The 23,784-nt window shown below is 37.4% G+C and overlaps 1 long non-coding RNA gene across 2 annotated transcripts in view; it reads right to left on the bottom strand.

Moving 5' to 3' along the window:
* Window positions 1-1,371: 1,371 nt before the first annotated feature.
* The window catches only part of LOC131047973 (uncharacterized), a 50,847-nt gene continuing 28,434 nt past the window's right edge, over window positions 1,372-23,784 (bottom strand). The window contains exons 3-5 of one of the 2 annotated variants that reach the window (XR_009106342.2): window positions 1,984-2,122; window positions 1,638-1,826; window positions 1,372-1,490 (exon numbers count right to left, since the gene is read on the bottom strand). This is a non-coding gene — a long non-coding RNA (uncharacterized LOC131047973). Of the gene's footprint in view, window positions 1,491-1,637; window positions 2,123-23,784 lie in introns of both variants that reach the window. The other variant, XR_009106341.2, reaches the window with a different exon arrangement.

Raw genomic sequence — 23,784 nt, forward strand, 5'->3', positions numbered from 1 at the left:
GTAAGAGTCAGAATGAAGAAGATAATCTCCGACTCATAAGAAGAAAAACTATTGCTAGACAAACTTCTCTTATTACAACATCTCAAAATTCACCTTTTTCATCATTCTCCTCCTCCATTTCCTCAAAGGGAATCACCTATTCCAATTCTATCTCGCGCTTAACCAACTCATAATTCTCCTCAAAAACCATCTTTCTCCTCAATATCTATTCCTCCTTGTCATTCATGACAACTTATGCTTTCAAGTCTTCTAGTGCGGCTTACTCATATTGTGCAAAAGAGAAAGAGAACATATGTAAAGGAAGGAGAATTATTTAAAAACCAAAAAACAATAAGAAAGCAAGGATATTGTACACAATAAGAAAAGATTATCAAAATACAAAAATAGCTCATAGCCAGTCATATGATTGAGAAATCAAAAATAGAGATGACACTCTCACACTATACAATAGAACAAGTTAACTTCGAATCCTCTTGCAAAGATATAATATTGCAGATTTTGCCTCAAAGATTTCAATTCATTTCAATTTGTATATCAGAATTGATTCCCCACTATTGCTTTCTCGCCATCCTCCGTCATCCCCTCACCATCCCCAAATTTAGGCCCTTAGTTCCCGTCTCCAAAACCCATCTCCATGTCCTTGTCTCTCCCCATTAAGGAACTCCGTGGAACTATGGTTTATTCCCATCACCATCATGTTTTGTTTTCCTTCTTTTTAAAATTTCATTAATCTAATAAATTTGAATTTTGACACCCTCATGACATAAATAATAAGTGAAAAATTAAAACGAAATTGTTTAAATAAGGACAAAGTTCGAATAGCATAAATAAAATTCTGGTCAAACCTGAACTTCAGCAAATGCCAAAACACTTGTACAGACCAGTCTTGACAAGTTTCTCTCATAAGAAAAATTGCTTCATTAGAGACAAAGTTCATAGATTTAGAAACATTTTCTAAGAACCATTTTGCATAAACCATTCTTGCCAGGTTTTCTTTTCTCAACTCTGGCAGATTATAAAATAAAAAATTGGTGAAATTGAATACAGAAAAGAACCTCAGTTCAAAGTTAGGATTACAAAAAAAATGACTCCCACAAAGAAAGTTTATAATTGAAAAATGTTTAGGAATTAATGTTATAGAAAAGAGCAACATTGACCTAACACACCTCATTAGGTGTCCTCTAGAACCTTCTTCAAAGTCATTCATAAAGATCATGCTTTAGAATACCTGCAGAAATGCCAGGTTTTCTTCTCTAAACTCCGACAGATGACATAAAACAAAAAGTTGTTGAAATCGAATACAAAATAAAAATGCCTAGGTTTGAATTTCAAAGGATTACAAAGAATGACTCCCACAATGAAAGATTATAATTGAAAAAGTTTAAGATTTAATGTTATAGAAGAGAAGAAACATTAACCTTACATGCATCATTACGTGTTCACTAGAGCCTTCTTCAAAGACATTCATAAAGATCATGCTTTAAAATTACCTACAGGAAATGCAGAATCAATACGCATGACATGATGCAACAAGAAACAGATAGAATGTTGTACCATGGTATGATGTTCTTTGAAAGTTGTTTTATTGCAAATGTTTCGAGATTAGAAGACTGTAAAAGCTGTCAAATTAGAATTACCTGTAGGAAATGCAGAATTAATTCCCATGCCATGTTGCAAAAGCAAGAAACAAAGAAAATGTTGTGCCATGAGATACTTCTAAAAACTGCGACGTTCTTTGAAATTTGTTTTATTGCAAATCTTTCGAGATTAAAGCAGAATTCAAGTTTTACTAACAACAATGCCAGAACTGAAGATAGAGAATGCAGCTGCAAGCATCATGAAACACAGGGCCATTCAATCCAATGGTCAAGTGTACGTAAGCACACATATTCTATAATACAGCAATTAACTTAACAAATATCAAGATGAATGCAATCCAATCCAAGGCAATAGCTGGGCCAATTTACTTTTAAATAAAAGTACCTGGAAAAATTTTCTTCAGACGGTGAATGAACCAAGAAAATACTTCTTCCTTCATCCCACAATGTGAGCAATTCAATACAGCAGCTGGACCAATTATCTTCACAAGGTAAGATACCTAAACTTTGTTTTTTGTAGTAACCTGTGAAATATGATACAAACATAAGTGTGTTTGTTAGGGTCACTTTGACAGTGTCCACAAGTCCAGACAAAAGCGTCCTTCCAGAAAACCGGTCAATGTGCAATTTAAATGAAGCATTCAGTTCTTGCAAAAAAACTAACCCTCCAGAAGAGGAAACGGAACCACATAAATCCATTTCTTATATGGATATTTTAACAGAATTTTTATCAATGAACAATGAACCTGAATCTCAATAGATATCAGTAAATTAACAGAGCCATGCCCACCAAGGAACTTCAAATCTCAACCACACAATATAGGCTACAAAAAAATTTAATCACATTTAGAAATCATTCTAGAGAGAATTTGTGCTTAAATTATTCTTTGTGCTAATGTTTTTGTCAAGGTCGTGACAATCGGAAGTGGCAAATGGCGGATGGATGCCAGGTAGATTCAGTTCACACGAAATAGGTTAAATCAAGTGCTAGGGCAATGCATTAGAAACTGTGTGCAAAGTGGTATGAAATGGAGATGTAAAATTTCAGAGTTTCACGTTTATCCCTTTCAAGGTTATCTATTATACTCTAGAATGGAACTTGTCTGAACAAAATTCCCGCATACATGCAATACAATGTTGCCAACTTTTTAATTGCGTTTTACTGTTTGAAGGCAATGGTGCATAAATACAAAGTCTATACAACATACTTGACATTTGTATCTATGCATGTGCTTGCATTCATGTGTGACACATCTAGTGCAGACACATGCACACAGACCCACAATGACATCATTATGCATGTAAACTCATTTGAACATGTACACTTTGCAGCAGTTAACGCATATACTTCAATTTGATAGTCATATGGTTGTGTATGTTCTTTTAAATAAAAATAACATTTTTAACGCTAATATCAAATGAAAGAGAATTTTCAGCCCTCTAAATGTGTGTACACATATTAATGGCATACATCTCTCTCTCTCTCTCTCTCTCTCTCTCTCTCTCTCTCTCTCTCTCTATATATATATATATATACACACATAGAGAGAGAGAGGTGCAATGGCGAAAATTTGCATAGGAATGCCAATTCCCATTTGGTTTTGTGCCCAGTTTGAGAGAATGTCTTCATACATATTCCCTAGCCTTCATCTATCACCATTTAAACACATTTCCACATTCTGAACACGTCTTATCCATATCTGCACACATTCCTACACATCCACATTTTTTACACCTCCTATATCTAGACAATTATACCCTGCCCAGACATCATTGAATTATTATTCTGGATCATTCCAGCAAATGTGGAAATCTCATCCATATGTACACACTTCCTACACATCCCACATTTATTGCACCTCCTATATCTAGACAATTATAGCCTGCCCAGACATCATTGAATCGTTATTCTGGGTCATTCCCGCAAATGTTGACATCTTATCCATATGTGCACACTTCTACACATCCCACATCATCTCTTATATCCAGACAATTATCCCTGCGCAGACTTCGTTGCTCCATTATCCAGAGTCATTCCCACAAGTGGGGGAGCAATCCCTCTTCTGCAGGATATCCCCGTGGATTTCCAAAAATCAAATTCAAATTCGAATTTGACCAAACTCTGCTGATTTCACTAGCCATCATGAGCCAACTAAACACATTTGCACATTTATTGCTATGTATCTGTTTTTAAAGGCATTCAATTACACTCATTTCGTCATCCAGAAAACCTCTCATATCCTTTCTCATTCTAGAAAGTTCGAGAATTCAAGGAGAAGATATTATACTAACATTTAGATTTCTGCACTAAAAAGAACATCATTTATTTCAGCAGCATCATCTATGACATCTCCATGATTGCTTGCTGTCTACCAATCCTTCGCATGATCATAAAGATGGTCATTTTGGAGGTTGACCTAGGAGAACATTAACCCTAGTAGCCCAACAGCCCTATAAAGGTATTTCTTAAACACCACCAATTCTCTCAGCAGAGCAGCCATCAGTGAATCTGATAAATTAGAAAGCAGAAGAGCAGAAGTTGAAAGATGAAATTATATAAACCCACAGCTGTTAGTTATTAATCTAGGTTAATTTATGCTTGTGTATGCATATTATTGGATTAGTCTTTAGATTAAGACTAAGGAAAGTTCCAGCCCACCTTCCCCACACACATCATAAATGTATAGCCCTCCGCATTTGCAATGGAAAAATTTGCATACTCACATACCCATGCCATTCCCTTTTAGTCTTGGACCCATTTTCATGGAATCTCTTAATACATTTACATATGAACAAGTGGCACACTCTTGTGAAAATTGGCTCATGACCCAATGTTGACACCACCTCTCCTGATTCAATCTAGGTTAATAATATGCTTATTGTTTGCATTTGTTTAATTGACCTTGATTTATGTCGAATAGATTTTATTCCCTTACCATTATATATATATAGACACACACGCCCACAGCTGTAATCTATTAATACAGGTTAATTTATACTTATGTGAATGCTTCTTATTAGATTAGCCTAAATTAATCGGAACTTTTATTTTTCTTACATAAATATATACATATATACACAGTCACACATACAACTGTATGTATCCATCTAAACACACATATATATGTACACACATTCATTTATACATATCTGTAATAGTAAAAAATGCATCCATGATGCATTTTCCCAGTTGCTTATGTTCCTAGAGTTTGGGGCAATATCTTAGCATGTTTATATAGCTACAAACGACTCACTTCTATCCAATGTTGAACCCACATTTCTACCCTTTCTTGCACTTAACCCTTTGCCAATCACTTATCCAAATATGAGCATGCTATCACAGTCCAACTGGCTCAGATTCTGATTGTTACCTTATCCTAATCCATTATCTAAACCTGTAGAACAGTGGTACAACCTGGTTGCTTGGCATGCACCCATGATCTTCATCCTTCTAAATGACAAATTAAAATCAAACATTTCAGCCAGCTGGCCTCCTTTTATACTTTTGTCCCAAGCTGCCAGTTCAAGGACATTCATGAATAATTGTGTTCACATTTCACATTTCGGGATCAAGCATTGACAAGCACATGTGAATGATTTTGCAATCATTCTAAAATCCATGTGTATGTTTGATGCATGCTGTCTGCCAAGGCATTAGTAAGTACCATCAAATTGAAAATGCTGTGTGTGAAAGATTGTCAAGTAAAAGTAAATGCCCAAATTGTCCAGAAATTTAGCAACAACTTGATCATCGAAAATTTAGACCCCAAGCTTTATTAAATTTATCTTTATGGCTTTGATCATATGATTGGGTAATCAAGGAATATTGTGAATCACTAAGTAGCCAATCGCTTAATTGGAAGAAAATAGCTGGCAGAGGACCCCATTGTCACTAATATTGTTTCGTGTTGATTACAAGGTACATGGAATTATAAGCTATGGATTGGAAAGAACTAATGATGTGATGTCCTACAATATCAACTTTAAAGGACCTAACAGATATGAATTCAACTTTTGCAATATTGAATCTCTAAACGTGGTCATATAAAAGAGGAAAGGAAACTATATTTGAAAATTACTCGACTAGTCACCCAAGGCATTCTAAAGTCACATTCTTATCCTCCTTGCTTTTCTACATTTATGAAAACAATCGTTTCTAGTTTGTCAAATAAATTAATTTAACGGATTTTCCTTTGAAGTTTCCTTTTACTATACACATTTATCACAATGCTGATTTCACTTTTCCCTTACTGTATTGACCTATAATTCAGAAAGAAAACAACACTTCCATTCAACGCTATTTGTGTTTTTCTTATTGTGTATAGCATGATTGCAGTCAAAACAACCGATGGCTAAAAATAGTCAAAATTAAAAACCTAAAGTGTTTTCCAGTAAAAAAAGGAATATAGATTTTATTATCAATAAAGCAATGATAAATTACAAAAATTCTTATAAACTTACCATCAAAAGCATATATAATAATTATAAAGTGGACATCCTCACTGAGAGGCAAAGGAACGTGGGTTTCTTCCATCTTTGTTGTGAACAAGTGATAGACTTACTGTCCTTGGGATTTGATGTTAGAAGTAAAGATCTCATTAGTGGTCAATCCCCATTTATTATGCAGTCTAAACCATATATTTCACATAGTATGCATTCAAGAGTTGAATACATCCTATGGGGGAACACAGAGGCTCAGAGATAAATTTAGAACTTCTTATTTTAGGCTACATGAATCAAGCTTGAAATGTATTGACTCGGGAAAATAGACCAATTTAACACTGACTTATCAACTGTCAACAAAAAACTTCATTTCCAGAATTTATTATTGGGTCAGCGCAGGTAGCAGATTGCCTTGAAATTAACAATACTTCCATTTATGAATAATTTTTAAGGCTGGCCGACCAACCCCTTCACTTCGGGTTCATCACACTCCTGTCCCATAATTGCTTGTCCTCGAGCAATTTCAGGTTAGGATGTTCAAATATATCCATCCCCTCCCATGTTGCATTGTCCAAAGGAAGTCCCTTCCATTTTGCCAAATATTCAGGAATCACCTTGTTCCTTGGCCTTTTCTCCTCGCATTCAGCACTGTCTCGAGCTCAAGAATTAGTTTGCCTTCATAGTCAAGTGGATAACTCTTGTGAAGGAGTAACTTGCCGTCCAAGGGCCTTCTTAAGGCACAAAACATGAAATGTGTTGTGAATTTTTCTATTAGCTAGAAGTTCCAGCTCATAAGCTACCTGCCCAATCTTTCTTACCACCTTGTTGGACCCATAGAAATGTGGTTCCATATTCTCAGCTCCACTTCCCTTTGATTGAGGACTGCCTATAAGACTGCAACCTTAAAAATAGCATATCACCAACCTCAAAGACACTGTTAGTTCAATGTTTATCAACATATGGCTTTTGTCGATTATGAGCTTGTAGTAAATTTTCCTTAAGAGACTCTAGAATGTCTCTACTTTGCTACACCATACCTTAGCACTTGGTACTCTACTATTGGTAAGAAGCCAATCCATAAATGAAGTAGCTTTATAAACAGAAGTGCTTTAAAAGGGGTCATACCAATGGACATGTGGTGGGTTGTGTTGTAGCAATACTCTCCCAAATTCCACCACTTGATCCATGCTATTTCTGCCCTATAACGAAATTCCTCAAGTAGCCCCGCTATCCACTTATTCACTATTTCTGTTTTCCCATCAATTTGTGAATGATAGCTAGTGTTGGGAGTTAACTCGATACCTGTCAAACGAAAGAGCTCTTGACAAAACATACTAAGAAACCTGTTATCCCTGTCACTTACATTCATTTTTGGCAAGCCATTAAGTGTGAAAATCTCTCTAAGAAACAAGTCTATTGAAGTGCCTTAAATTCTAAAGATATAGCATAAAACGAGCATATTTTGTAAGCCTATTAACCACCACATATAAGCAGTCCTTGTACCTTTGGCATCCCCATGATGAAATCCATTGATATACATTCCAATTTCTAGTTTAGAATGGGTAAAGGCTGCAACAATCCGTCTGGGAAAACATGCTCTACCTTATTTTGTTGACACTCCATACATTCTCTGACATGTTGCATTACATCCTTTTTAAGTCCTTTCAATGAAAAAGGTTCCCTTAGTTGTTTTTATGTTTTGTAGAAATGCGAATGACCAACATAGCAAGTGGTGTACCGTGACAAGCCTTCAAAATTTTTTCCTTCATCTTGGACTCAAGTATATATTTTCTTTGTAGAGGATAAGCCCATTTACTATCTTGATATCATGAGAAAACGGATACTAAACATAATCAGCTGTAATCAATGCCCTCCAATCAGCAGATATGTCAGTTATAGAATGAAAATGTGGCTTCCTAGAGAGTGCGTCAGCCACCACATTTTTATTCCCCTATACATATTCAATGTCAAAATCATAGGCTTGAATCTTACCCATTTTTGTTGCCTACCGTTCAAATCTCTTTGGTTAAGTGTTTCAGACTATTATGATCCATTTTAACTACAAATTTTCCACAAACCAAGTAGTGCCTAAACTTAGTTAAAGCATGCATCATGGCCGGCTTTTCTTTGTCATACATTAAAATATTCTGCTCAGCCTCCTTGAGTTTCCTACTCTCATATGCTATATCAGATGTTCATTCTGCATTAAAACAACCCCTATACCTTCCCTTGAAGAATTAAATTCCAAGACAAAAGGAAGTGAAAATTAGAAATTGCCAAAATTGGGCATGAGCTCATTACCTCTTTAAGCTTATCAAAAGCTTGTTGGGCTGTTGGATTCCATGAAAATGCCTCTTTCTTAGTTAAATTTATTAAAGGAGCAGCGAGCTATGAGAAGCCTTTTACAAACCTTCTATAGTAGTTGCATAACCCCACAAATTTCCTTAGCTGAGTCAAATTGCTTGGTCTAGGCCAATCTTATATTGCTTTGATCTTTTCTTCACCCACACGAGCCCCTTGTGCACCGATTTTGAATCCAAAATCCAAAATCCCAATCAACCCAAACTACACTTGGAAGCTTTGGCATAGAAAGAATGCTGCTCTAGTATGCCCAATACCTCATCTAACTATTTTAAAAGATCTTCCCAAGTCTTACTATAAACCAAAATATTATCAAAGAAGACCAAAACAAATTTCCTCAATTGTACAATAAATACCTAGTTCATACATGATTGAAAACTTGCTGGTGCATTAGTTGGATCAAATGGCATTAGAAAAAACTCGTAATGCCCATAATGACACCTAAATGCTGTCTTGTGCACATCCTCATCTCTCACCTTGATTTGGGGATACCCCGAATGCAAATCAATCTTGGAAAAGTACCTTGCCCCACTAAGCTCGTCAACTAACTCATCAATCCTCGGTATGGGGTAGTTGATACACATCCTCATGGTTCCATCTTTCTTCCTGACCACCACTACGAATGATGCAAAAGGGCTAGAGCTAGGCCTTATATGCCCCATATCCAAGAGTTCTTTGATTGCTTTTTCAATCTCCTCCTCATACAACTTTAGATGATGATATGGAGTGATCATAACTGGTTTTGCTCCTTCCTCAAGCTCAATTATATGCTGAAAATCTAGAGGAGTGTCTTTGAACACCTTACTATGCTTCCCCAAAATAAATTGGATCTCCACATTGCCAGGTCCCCCATTCTCACGGGGGCTTCACTTAGTGAACTTGGGTTATAGCACGTGCGTTCATGGCATACTAAAGAATCCCCCTATTTTCAAAAAATATTGCCCTAAACTCCTTTTTTGTCACCCCCTCCCAATACACAGGCTGAATTAAAAGCCCCCCTATTTTTGCCAAATATTGCATTTTTTCATAGCTCGAATTTAAAAACCCCCTATTTTTGCGAAATATTGCATTTTTTCATAGCTGGAATTTAAAAAAACCCCTATTTTCACTGATAGGCAATATATTGTACCCTCATTTTGGGGATATTAAACCCCCAAATATGAATGCACGTGATATAATATTGCCTAGCTAGTGAAGCCCCCGTGCCCATTCTTTGTCAAATGTGTATTGATAATGAAGCATTCAGCTGCCCATGCTACTTGATTCTTGCAAAAAACTCGCTCCATCCTCTTATAGCTAAAACTTCCATGGTCCCTTATTAGACATGCCATGTAGAACTATCTTCTTCCCATTGTGTTGAAAGTAGAATTTCATGGTTCGATAGCTTGTTTCATATTTATCAATTGCCATTGTAATCCCAAAACGAGCTCCATATCCATGTTGATACATAAAAGTCATCTCTCATTTGTATTCCCCCATCCTCAATTCCATTTGGGGAAACTTCTTAGTATACGGAAGAATTGTTGCACTAGCGAATTTTATATCAAACCCCTCAATTTCCTCAATATTCAATCCCAACCTATCCACTACTTCTTAATCAACATAGTTATATAAGTAGCCCCACTATCAATAAGGATTGTTACATTTTGACCCTTCAAGACTCCTTTAAGGCGAAAAGCATTATATCGTGGTGCTCTTGATGAAAGTGCTACTACAAGTGTACCTCCCGAATGCCCTTCTCATTGGTGTTTATGTTCCACATCTTCTACCTCTTTTCGAGGTCCAGCTTCATCACTTTTTGTATCTTTATTAGAAACTACCTCTATGTAATGTATTTGCCCTTTGTCCAAACACGTGCCCTAGCTACCAAGGCTCATGGCATGTTAAACATAACTTCTTTCTTCATAGTTCATTCTTAGATATTTCAGCTTGATTTGGCTTGGACGATGATGCCTTGGGAAATGTAATATTCTTTTGGAAAGGTTTGTTGGGTAGAATTGGAGGTGTTGCCTTCTTGGCATTGGGATGCTAGAATGACATCTAGATTCTAGCAAACCTTGTTTGCAGCCCTAGGTACTCGATTGAATATCAGCTCCGCCTATCATCCAGAAACAGATGGCCAAACAGAAAGGGTCAATCAAGTGCTAGGAGATCTTTTGAGAATGTACTGCATGGACTAGTAGTACAAATGGGAGGACTATCTTCCCTTAGTTGAGTTCGCTTATAACAACTATCAATCATCTATAAAAATGGCACCATTTAAGGAACTGTACAGAAGGAGGTGTAGAACTCCTATCAGCTGGGATAAGCTGGAAGATAGGATAAGCCTTGGTCCGAAAATGCTCTCAGAAATGGAGGAGCATGTAAATCTAATTAGAAAAAATTTAGCAAAAGCTAATGATCGGCAAAAAAGCTATGCAGATGCAAAGCGAATTCCCAGACAATTTGAAGTGGAAGAGAAAGTGCTTCTACAAGTCAAACCCCACAAAAGTGCCATAAAATTCGGGAAATCAAGCAAACTTGCACCTTGATACATAGGACCATTTGAGGTTCTGGAAATCATCAACCCAATCACATATAGAATTTTTCTACCACCAGCTCTCGCCCGATTGCACGATGTGTTTCATGTTTCATATCTTAAAAAGTACATATTTGATTTTGCACATATGATTGAGTGGAACTCCTTGTAGGTACAAGACCCAAGGGTGTGTTGACGTGTTTCTTATGACAGTGCCTAACATAGAATGTTGCCCAACGATCACTTTACTCTCTCTTGATCAAAGTTCAATTGTATGCTAATATTGCAATAAGCTCAAACAATCGACTCCAAGGTTCTGATTATGCAATGGACGTGACTCAATTGGCTTGATGTGATATGCTAGTAATCCAAGGGGACTTACATTTGAATCATTCTTTCACTTCTTTGCTATGGAACTTCATCATCGAATATAGCAATTTTGCGATGCTTCTGCTTCAAACGAACTAAACTGGAATGAACTGAAATTAAAAGAGAATGGGTTAGAAGGATCTACATCTACTCCTAAGGGTAGTGATATCAATAGATAATGTTCTAATGGACGATTTCCAAATAAACCAAATTTTGCTTCGCCAAGATTAACTACAACTCTGTAAGAACCGATGCAATCTTCCAAGGATGTTGAAGGATTTTCAAATCGAGAAAGTGCATGTGAATACCCAAAACAGCGCAATCCAATGACTATCCACAATCGAACTTAGCACAAATTTAGTGGCTCGGGCTAACTTTATAACTTATAATCAACAAGATGCAAAAAGTATGAACCATGTAAATTGATCAAACACCATTACATTCTCCATTGAAATCAAATCACTACTCTAATTCTACTCTAAGTGAGGAAGGTGAAACAGTGAAACCATGCAAGTTATGAAATATAACTTAAGTGAACACCATCAAAGAACAATTTCATACAAATCTCCCTTGTTTTAGAAATGAGGGGATCACCCCTTTATATAGGCATCAAGCCTTGATTACATGCAAAACCCTAATTAGGGTTTGCCCTAAAAGATTCCCACACATGATGCAACAAGGTGGGAATAAACATTAATGACCCATCATGTCTATTATCAATTAATTACATTCCTACCAAAAATGGTGTCCATTGTGTATTAAATGCATCACTTCTTTCAAATTTGCCCAATGTGTCATAAATGCTCCATCATCTCCTAAATATGGCGGCTACATACAAAAGATGCTCCATTACTTCAGCTTGTGTTGACCCAAGTGCTACTTGGTCAAATATTCCCGCCATGAATGTGCCACTACGTCATGTAGCCAAAAGATTCCCACCATGCAAATGGATTCTGCCATCATAAGCACTTCAAAATTTTCTGGGTTGTGCTTCATTAATGCGAAATATTCTCCTTGTTTGTCGCCAATTCATCCTTTACAAGAATCTTTCAATTTCGGGTTCACAAAAGATACTTTGGAAGATTTTCCTGCCTTGGAACAATCTTTTCAGTTCTAAAGAATTCCTGAATGCCTAGAAATTTTGGAGAAAGAAAGTCCTGGGGAGAGAATTTTCTATCTTGAAGGAAGTGTTTTTGCATTCATCTTGTCTTGAAGGATATTTTTGATCAATTTTCCACATTTGCTATTTTTTAAGGATTTTTTTCAAATTTGAGTTCTGGGGTCCAAAAGAGAGAAAATTATCTCCCTTGGCCAATTTTGTCATCGCCTCGAAATTTGGACGAATTTTCATGCATGAAAGAGGATTCTTTGAAAATTTTCCTGAAGGGATTTTCCTTTCTCATTCTTATCCATGACTTCAAATTTCCATGCCTTGGAATTCAACCTTCAATCTTGGGCATTGGAATGACCCTGTGGAGGAATTTTCTTTGGAAGGAAAATACCTAGACTTCAAATTTTCATGCCTTGGAAATCAACCTTCAATCTTGGGCGCTAGAATGACCTTGTGGAGGAATTTTCCTTGACTTCAAATTTCCAAAATTCAACCTTCAATCTTGGGCGTTTGAATTTCTTGTTTGAGGAGGAATCTTTCCCTAGTCAACCTTTCCTTGGCACCCTCATTCTAGCACCCCACACTTGACTTGGGCGCTAATTTGGCACAATGAAGGAATTTTCAATTTTTTAGCTTTTCCATGACCTCCTTCCAGTGCTTTCAACTACACTTGGGTGCTAAAACACCATTATGGAGGAATTCAATGCTTTGGAGGAAATTCCACTACCCCCTTATCTAGTGCTTCAACCTTTGACTGGGCGCTAAAATGCCATGGTGCAGGAATTTGTGTGGAGGAAAATTCCTCCATCACCAAGTTTTAGCGCTCCAAGTTACCTTGGGTGCTATTTTGGCAGTGTGAAGGAAAAATGGGGATGGAGGAAAATTCCTCCACCACCCCTCTTTAGCACCCATGCTCTCTCTTAGGCGCCAAAATGGCTATGTCGTGGAATTTAGTCATGACGGAATAATCCTCCATGAAACTCTTTTGGCGCTCAACTTCCTAGAATGGAACTTTGATGGGTGAAGAAACTTTGCCTGGTTATCTACCCAGACTTAGCAATTTGCCCACTTCCAGATTAGGATGTCATATTAAAAGTTGAAGTGGATTTCTCTGCCGGAATTGGAGGATTTTCAACGCTTGCCACTTTGGGAATGGGAATCCATACTTAGCCATTTCTCACTCAGAAGCCTGCTTTTTTCAAAATTTCCGAATTTGGACAAGTATTCAAGAATGTTCAGTCTTCAGTGATGGGACCCCTGCCTATGATGAACCTGCCAAAAATGGACCTACTAAAAATAGTAAGTATTTCAAAATGTTAGGATTAGAGCAAGACATGGTGCAGACACCTACGAAAAATAGTAACTACTAAAAATAGTAAGTTTGATTTTCGGTGAAATAAGGACAATTCGAGAAAGTGAAATCCCTAAAAAATAGGAACTTTCTAAAAATAGAAAGTTGCTCAGAATTTGTTCGAATTTCACTAGTGAGTTCCTTGGAGGGCTCTAATTCCAATGCAATGTTCAGTTCTTCCAAAACCCTAAGGAAAAGACCCCAAATCTAAGTCTAAAGGACAAAACCCTAAAATAGACCAAATGAGTTCCAAAAAACTTGCAAACTTGATCAAATTCACCCAAAACACTTGCAAACCAAGGAGATCGAAGGGATTGCTATGAAAAGACACAAAGAAACACAACCAAAAGACCAAGAGGACCTAAAAAGTAGGAGTTCCCCATTTGCAATGTGGCGATGTGTGAAAATGTTACAACAATGTGGTCATGATGGAGCCAGTCAAGGTGCTCGAGGTACGTTTACGTGATAGAAAAGTCACACAGTGCAAGGTCCGATGGGACCGATACTCTTGATGACAGTGCCACCTAGGAGGACTACAATGAAATCCACCATTTCCTCATTTGTTTAATATTTACAACTGAACTTATTTCATTATGTTTAGAAAAAAAATGTTAGACTTAATGTTTTACTTTGACACTTAAAATCATTGGGGACGATGATTCACAAGGGGAAAGATATGTTACATCCCACTTGTGCCCTAAGATTTTGATAATGTTTAATTGCACTTATACATGATGCTTTATATAGTTGAATAGTGATTCGCAATGCACATGCAAATGATTTTGTTTTAAATCATTATGTTTATATGAGCTAATTTTTGTCATGAATGCAAAAGCTAGAGTTATGATAAGATTTTAAACTAACTACATGGTTTTGACCTAGTGGATGCAAGGAAATTGTCATCCTCCAAGAAGGGAGAGAAACTAGGAGATAATAGAAGAAGTACCTAATGCTATCTGGAACCCTATCTTGTAAGTTCAAGACTTGTTATGATTTGTTAGGGTTTGGTGTCTTTGGTTCAGTGTCTATCCTGGTAAGCCCTAGATGGTCAATCTAATGGATAGGGTTGTTTCATGCTTGTCTAGATAATGTTATTCTTTTTAAGCAAATTTTAAATTAAAAAACACTCAAACAAATGATTAAGATCCTTTATTAGAATCTTAATGATTCATATGATAAAATGAATACATACATGATTACGTGTGAGCAATGTGGTAAGGTAAATCAGCATTCATTCAAACGTAAATGTTATCATCGCCCTTATACAATAAGGGATCGAGCATATAGCAGAATGAAATGAAATTTGTTGCTAATGAATGCTAAATTGGCAACTCGAAATACGTATATAACTGATTTCATTCATTAAATTGAGGACATTTTTAAACTCCGTAATACATAGTGCGAGAAAGGAATTTAGGCTAAACACCATCTTTTATTTGAGGCGATATAAAAAAAAAGAAGCTCTGGAAAATATTTTTGTAGAAAAAACAGTACAAAAACGTTAAGAACATATATAGCCGTAGTCGGCAGAGGAAAGAAGGCAAAAGCTCTTCAGTCAATAGAGGAGTTCTCCACAGCTGCATTTATCAAATATATCTCCTATCAGGTTATGTTTTATAAGCTCTGTTTTAAATGAAACAGTTCTTTATGATGTAATACCGCAAAAGCAAGGAAAGTTCTTTCTTTTTCATAGCCGATAAAATCATTATAAGCTCATACGAAGTTAAAAGTTGAAGCTTGAGATAAAGGTCTGAATAGTAGTTGTGAAGTTTGATAGACTGTTTAATAAGGTTTCCAGTCCTAATTAAGGAATTCAATTTATTAAACCTGATATATATATGTGTGTCTTAAGATTGAGTAACGTTCATTTAAGGAACAAAAACTTTATAACTTAGAAAGGGAAACATAGGAATTAAGAATTGCTCTGCCAAACAAATACTACGATTCAATGTAGGAAACTAAGCAATACATGCAAGGTTAAACTTGGAAAGGAACTTATCCACAATTGGTACCAAGATTATTATTCATCAAAATTGGTCTTGAACATAACAGCCAATTATTGGCTATGAAACCTTTGTAATCAGTATAGAGATGTATGACTACTGCAAATTGTAAACACCCTTAACTGCTGCAAATTGAAAATTGCTTTAATCTGAAGGGAAATTTGAAACACAATTAAGAGGAATAGACAATTCAATATAGTTTCTAGGTTGAGATTTCATACCTGTGAACAAGAGGGAGCAGGATGCTAGCTCGTGAGCACAAGTATGTAATCAGCAATAAAATCAACCAAGAAATTAAATAAATGAAATGTTTGTCCCTCTCTCAGCACGCGTATCCCCGTATCTATTCCCGTTTTCGAAACGGATACGTATCCGTGTTGACGTGTATTTTGTACATTATCAAACATAGAATAAAATACCCAAGGGTACCTTATCCTCTCTTGAATAAAGTCTCTGAATGCTGAAGATATCGCGAGAAAGGATCAATCAGGGTGACTTCAATGTTCTTCGTTGTAGGGTCTCTACGTGTGGATAAGCACCAGTGGTCGTTGTAAATGCTATTTCTTCAAGGGGCCTTACGTTTCCGAACTGCAGGAACAGAATTTCCTAAATCTAACAAGTTCTCAAAAAAGATTAAAAGATAGGGTTTGCAAGAGATGAATTTTAATCTAATCCTAAGAATTACTCAATGTAGGCTAGACTTGGTAAGATTCTACCAATCTCAGTATTGCCAAGCAATTACAACTCTACTAAAATTGATGCGATCTTCTAAGGTGTTTAATGATTTTCAAATCATCAAGAATTACAAATACTACAATAAAGGTACATATCAATAGTTCAATAATGATTGAAGGTTCAAGCAATCCAAATATCTCCAGTTGACCACGCAAGGCATCCTTACAACCAGTAAGAAGCTAGTGGTTTTGGAACGTGAATCTCACCAAAGATCAAGCCCAACACTTAGTCCTTCAAACTTAAATACTACTTCGACTGAGAATGATTCAAGAAAGTAAACAACCATGAAGATAGCCACAAGAATTGCAATAAAACACCATAACTTCAATATTTTATTGATCTCGAAGCCAAAATAGACAACAATTGCTTGAAATTCTCTCTTCAATGCTCAATCTTGCTACAAAATAACTTTCTTCTCTCCAAAAGCTCTAATCTTCTAACTTCTAACTGCTAATTTCTAATATCTAATGACAAAATGAAAATGAGTGAGGGTATATATAGCATCCTCAATTACAATGAATGGCCCAGATCAAAAGAAGATCAACGGCTGAGATTTTGACACCTAAACCCTAATTAGGGTTTGTTACAAAAAGTTCCCTTTTTAGTTGAACATTATTAAATGCATAGCCAAATATTTAATTGGCACAAAAATTGGGGGAACATAGACCAATGATAATTAAGATGCCACATCATTTTATAACAACATTTCTTCTAGAACCTTATTCCCCTTCCAATGCTCTTTCTTAGCATATGCAATGAATCTGGACACGATTCCTTCAATCTCAGCAATAGGAATCTCGGGAAGATTCCTCATTCGTTCCTCCAAATGGATAACCTGATCAAAGGCCTTGAGAAGAGTCGTATCCCATCCAAGTTCGAGCTCTTTGATCTTCTCAATCAGGAGCATAGTAGTAAACATTAGATCTCACTGCTCATCTGTGATGACATTCTCATCTTTGCAAAAGATGACCTTGACTCTTTCTTCCAACTCTTGAAGGTCCACATCTATCTCAACTTCGATCCTCCTGCCAAGAATGGTACACAGCACCTCAAACACCTTGTCCTGAATTGGATGGATGACACCCTCAACTTGATTGCATTTGGTGCTGATGTCCTCGAAAAGAACCTCTTTCATCTGGAGAAGAGTTGACCACTGAAGTAAATTATGAACTCCTCCATCCATTATCTTTTCTTGTGCTAGGATCTTCCTTGGTGTTTGCCTGATCACTTGCAGAACAGGAATGATAACATCTCTAGTGTGAGCGAAAGCAGCTACTGTTATCATTAGGTTGTGGACGATCTCAAGGACCTGGATAGCTCGGTGGATTGTCTGCATCATTCTTGTTGCAAATTCAACGGCTGCTGTGTGGGATTTGTCAATCCAAGAGCTCATAAGCTGAACCAAGCTCTTGACTCTCTCTGCCTCGCCAACTGATTCAAGGGGAAGTGCTTGCACAAGAGACACTGCTGGATCCTGACGTCCCAAAGGTTGATTGAGATGGCTAAAGTAGCCTCTCCAAGCACTGACCTCTCTCTCAAGCTTTCTATTCTTTTCCATTTCTTCCTTAAGCTTGTCTTTAAGTACTTCAAATGAATCGGTTGCCTCATCTAGTGCCTGCTCAGCAGTGAGTGGACCAAGCTCAAATGTTTCTACGTCATACTCTTCTGCAAGGATTTCACCTTCATACTTGTCCACTACTGGTGTAGCTATCTGCAACTTCCTGGACCCTGTCTCATCTTTGATCATCTTGGACATCTTGGTGGCCTTCCTCTTCTCTGCTGCTTCCTGAGAATTTCCTATAAGGCTCTCTAAGTCGATTACATCATCCTCATCATCAATCACAATCACCCTGGTCAGTCTCTCCTTCAACCAATCTGGAATGGCAGATCTTGTCTCTTTAACTTGTATTTCCTTAAGCAATGGTTCATCTTCTCGGAGAGGAGATGTCACTTCATCATCATTCTTTTCTTCATGTAGCTCATTGACTTGGGGAGATCGACTTGATGAATGCTGAGGCGCCTTCCCCTTTTCAGGGTTATCATTCTGTACCATTGACTCCATAGATTCATCAACCTCAGGCACCGTCTTCTCTTGTCCTTCAACTTGACTTGTCCTTTCTTCATGCCGGGATGATGTACCTGATGAGCGATCTCGTTTGGCCTTTTGCTTCTTCTTAGAGGGTTCCCTTTTCTCAGGTCTTTCTTTCCTCTTTGCTCCTCCTTCTTCTGGTCTTTCCTCCAAAGTAAAAGTCATTGGTACATTTTGTTCTCTTAACTTTTGATGTTGTACATCCACCCATCTACGAGTACATGACAAAACTGGGGCCATCAAAGCTCTCAAGTCTGAAATCTCAGGCTCGTTCCAATCTATCTTCACTGCTTTGTCTTCTCTGTCATAGGATGACTGGAGATGTCTGCCACTGTCCTGAGCTTGATCGGCCACTCTGTAGACTTTGCATTTCCTGATGAAATCTAAAGGTAATCTGGAATGCATCTTTTTCTTCACTTCTAAATCACTTGAGAGATTCATCCAAAAGTCCTCTACCTGAAATTCATGCTTGTATTTCCCACCATATGTCTCTTCTATATACCCATAAGGATCAAAATTCTCTCTTAAGGCAAAGAACATGAATGAATATGAGGCCAATTCCTTCTCTGCATCATCCAAGGCTAGAGAATTAGGACATACCTCAACTGAATTCCCCAATATGATGGGCACGGGAATTCCATTTCTATGCCTGTGTCTGAATGCCTTCGCATAGTCTGCCAATTGCCTAGTCACCTCGAGTAGCACTATCCTGTCTGTCGGATACCTCGGCAACATGTAGGGAGGTAAAGGACACCCATGAACTCTGATATATGTAAACTTTGGAAACTGGATGAACCAAGCACCATACCTCTTTACAAGCTCTTGTGCATCCAGAGATAGTCGATTGTGAATCCCGCCTTGCAAGATCCTAGTGATGTTCATCGTGAAGGTATCATTGACTAACTTGTAGTCACTTCCAGGTGGATGATGCAAATGAACATAAGAGTCACAAACTCTCACTTCTCCCGGTCCTCTTCCTATCACTCCTCTGTGAGGTAGTCCTGCATATTCAAAACACCTGATCAAGGCATATATGACGTATGAGCTCATGTGGAATGACTTGGTAGGCTTTAGTCTTCTTAACTGCACGTCCAAGCAATGGCTAATAATTCTAGCCCAATGAATTGTTCCTTTCCCTTGAACTATCACTTGGATGAAGTAGAACATCCACTTCTCAAAGTAGAAGGCTTGAGGAGCACCTGTAACTCGATTGAGTAAAGTTATCAAATCTCTGTACTCCTCCTGGAAGTCGATCCTATGTGGTGTGTTGGGAACCTTACTTAGGCGAGGACGACTTTTGAGTAACCAATTCTTATTGATGATGCTCAAGCAAGTGTCTGGATCATCTTCATACATTGATCTGGCTCCTTCTAGCCTTTTGTAAATCATGTCTTTATGCTCTGGAAGATGGAAAGCTTCACTTATAGCCTCTTCTGATAGGTAAGCCAAAGTGTTTCCTTCCTTGGACACGATCGATCTGGATTGTGAGTCATAATGGCGTGCACACTCGATCATTAGCTCATGGCACTGGACTGCTGGAGGGAAACCGGCCGCCTTGATGATGCCACTTTCGATTATTCTCTTTGCGACAGGTGATGGCTTTCCAATGTAAGGGACCTCTCAAAACTTCTTGACACTGAAGTTTCCCAAGTTGGTATCTCCGATGTTGCTCCATTTGGACACGATCTTGGTCTCCAATTCTTCATTCCTCTGATCTTCCTTCATGAGGGCCGGACGACTAGTGGATGCTCCTGCCTTTGGAGTCACCATCTTGACACCTACACAACATTTCATAATGAGTAACATATTTTGAAGCGAGTAGCAAGGAAGATTCAAAAAAGAAGATAAGAGATATTAATTAGGAAACTTTATGATAAATCTTGAGTTATCATTTCCTAATTAGCTACATCAAACTTTAGGATTTTCAAAACAAAGCGCAAAATTCAAATCTTCAATAATGGCGTCAAGGTGATTACGCCATCCCTCCACTTGAGAATTAACTCTAAGAAATGATGCAAAAATAAGGTGAATTCGCTAGGCAAAACGTAGATCAAGACCTCCCTTTAGCAAAATGCGCCTCCTTTAGTCTTCACAATCATCAACTCCACCACCTCTAGTCTTCAATGCCTAGGATAAATTCGCTCCAACTAGACCAGTTTTCGCACTTCTTCTTTGCTTCTCCAAATTCGCACTTGAAACAATGAGTGAATGATTTGAATAATGAAAAACATACCCCAAATATATAGAGCGCTCGCCATTTCACCTCCCCATAGGCCGACTTGATAAAATAGACTAAAAAAATAAATAAAATTGAAAAAAGAAGAGGCCGACTTGATAAAATGAATAAAAATAAACCTCAAGCGCTCCATTTTCAATTTTGATTTTAATAACAATTAATTTTAAATGCCTCAATAATAATAAAAAAATCGATTTTCTAAGGCTTAAAATTAATTATTAAATACCAATGCGCCTTTCATTAAATGCCAATTTAATTAATTTTTAAAATATTTCAAAGTTGGTAATTTTGGCATATAATGCGATTTGGAGGATATCAACGTTGAAATATGGCAAAAAATATGAATGCTAATAACTTCGCTCTGGTCCCTTGGAGAGGGACAGGAGCGCCTTGTATTTTAAGCCTTGCATTCCTTATTTTCCACGTTCAAAACTTCATCTAAACTTTCCAAAATGGCATTTTTTAATCGAGTTTTGAGTTTAATTCACTTGACCTCTAGAAGGAACGTGCCTTAGGATATTTTTGCCCTGGTCCCTTGGAGAGGGACAGGAGCGCTTTTGCACTTTTGTCCTTAATCCTTCATCCTTAAATTGCCAATTCTCGTTGTGGGGTAAGCAATGATCTCCTTCATTCAATCCATGCATGCTTAACTCGTTTTTGCCAGGCGAAATAGGCTCTCCCAAGATTTTCGCCCTGGTCCTTCACTGAAGGACAGGAGCACTTTTTGCATTTTAGCATAGGATTCTCAAGTTTTGAAACCAAATCCTCGTTCACCATGCTTTAGAAGACCTTCCCAATCTAGCTCAACTTTGCCTTAGTATAATCTCGGAGGAAATTGTTAATTTTGTAAAAATCGCCCTGGTCCTTCAGAGAGGGACAGGAGCACTTTTGTAAAATCAAGCTTGTCTGTCCTTCGCTAGCCTTCCAAATTATCTTCAATGGGTCAATCATGCCTCCTTTCATTCATTTCAATCACAAAACTTGCCTTGACTTTGCAAGAATTTTGCACTTTTTAGAAAATCGCTCTGGTCCTTTGGAGAGGGACAAGAGCACTTTTTGAAAATCGCTCTGGTCCTTCAGAGAGGGACAGGAGCACTTTTTGTCATTTGAGTTGATTTCCTCCTTTGTGGACCACTTAAATTATATTCAATGGATAAATCATGTTTTCCTTGGTCTCTTCAAATCATAAAATTGTCTTGATCGTGCAAGAACAGTGCAAATTTGAAAATCAAGCTCCGGTTCTTCAGAGAGGGACGGGAGCACCTTTTTACTTCTTGGCATACTTCTTGGTCCTTTAAACCCTCAATCGCGTCTAAGGCATAAAACATCATTCGTCCTTCCCATCCAAGTCAAGTTTTGCCTTAAAATCTCAAACAAAGAGGAGAATTTTGAAAAGACGCCATGGTCCTTCAGTGAGGGACGGGAGCACTTTTTGCCTTCTAGGCCAAAATGCTTCATTTTTCATCTCGAAATTCCTTTGCTAGGGAAGATATCATCTTGTTATACACCATGAATAAAAGTTCAAGCCCAAGAAAGGTTTAAAAATGTGTATATAAAGAAAATCGCTCTGGTCCCTTGGTGAGGGACAGGAGCATTTTTACCTTTCTAGACAAAAACTCCATCATTTCATCGTCTTTGATCAATTCTGGATACTCTATTATGTTCGTTTCGTCCTTCACCATGCCTTTGATGTTTTAATTTGACCAAACAAGGTCAGGAGTGACTCTACTAAGCCTTTTCGCCCTGGTCCCTTGGTGAGGGACAGGAGCACTTTTGATGATTCAAACAAAATCCTTCATGATTTCGAGTTAAAACTCCTTCAGGTGGGTGGAGAAAATCGCTTGTTTTCCATTCATATCCAACACTTGGCTTATTTTCACTGCTAGATGAGGGAATTCAAAATTTCGCCCTGGTCCCTTGGTGAGGGATAGGAGCGCTTTTTCCTTTAATTCCAAAATTCACCATTTTCATACCTTCAACATCTTCAAAAGCATCAAAATACGTCCAATTATCTCTCCTGCAGACCCTGTATAAAACAAAATGGAAAAGTCAGTGACAAATATGCATTAAATAACATTTTCGCCCTGGTCCCTGAGAGAGGGACAGGAGCGCTTTTATCCTTTCTGGCTAATCTATCCAAAATTTAAGCTTCCAATCACTTCACAAAGCAGAGCTAGGTCATCTTCAAGGCCAGGAACCAATTAGCAAGCCTTCCCAAAACAAGAAATTGTACTAAGAATGAATTTCGCCCTGGACCTCCAGTGAAGGATAGGAGCGATTTCTCTGTTTCAGTCATCATCTTGCCTCCAAAATTTGATCAAAATTTACCTAGGCAAGAACACAATTCCCCTTTCAAAATGCTAACACTTAGACAAAATTTGGATTTTACTTCAAAAAAACTTGAATCTAGACCTAACCTGAGGCCTACTTAACTTTCCTGACAGGCTCACCTTAGTTCAACAATCTCAATCCTCAGGAGGATGCTTAATAACTTTCAAAATTTGACTGGACTCAGCTTGAATAACATCAGAAGAAACCCCTAAGGTCTTGCCTTAGCCCAGACAGACAACTCACTCACTCAAAACCCTAAAAGCAGAGAGAAGAACAGGAAAACAAAAGCAAAAAGAGGGGGTCCCCATTCTAATGGGGCGATGTGTGAAATGGTCACATAAATCCGATACAGCCCAGATACACGTCGAATATTGTACCCACGTATGCCCAAAAATCCTTGATTTCTAACCATGCTAGATACGCGATTTGATTTTTTTTAATTTGACATACATCTTCCTAAATTTAATTTTAAAAAACTTCATTCAGCATTTTTTTTTTAAATCGGTATTAACAAAACCTACACCAAATGAGAAAGACAAATGAAATATTTTTCTATTTGAAGTGACCTATTTTTTGGGTTATCTTCCAATGCAACTCTACTATTTTTGTATATTGTAAAATGTTATATCAACTTATCAT

This window comes from Cryptomeria japonica, chromosome 3 (assembly GCF_030272615.1).
Source record: "Cryptomeria japonica chromosome 3, Sugi_1.0, whole genome shotgun sequence".
NCBI lineage: Eukaryota > Viridiplantae > Streptophyta > Pinopsida > Cupressales > Cupressaceae > Cryptomeria > Cryptomeria japonica.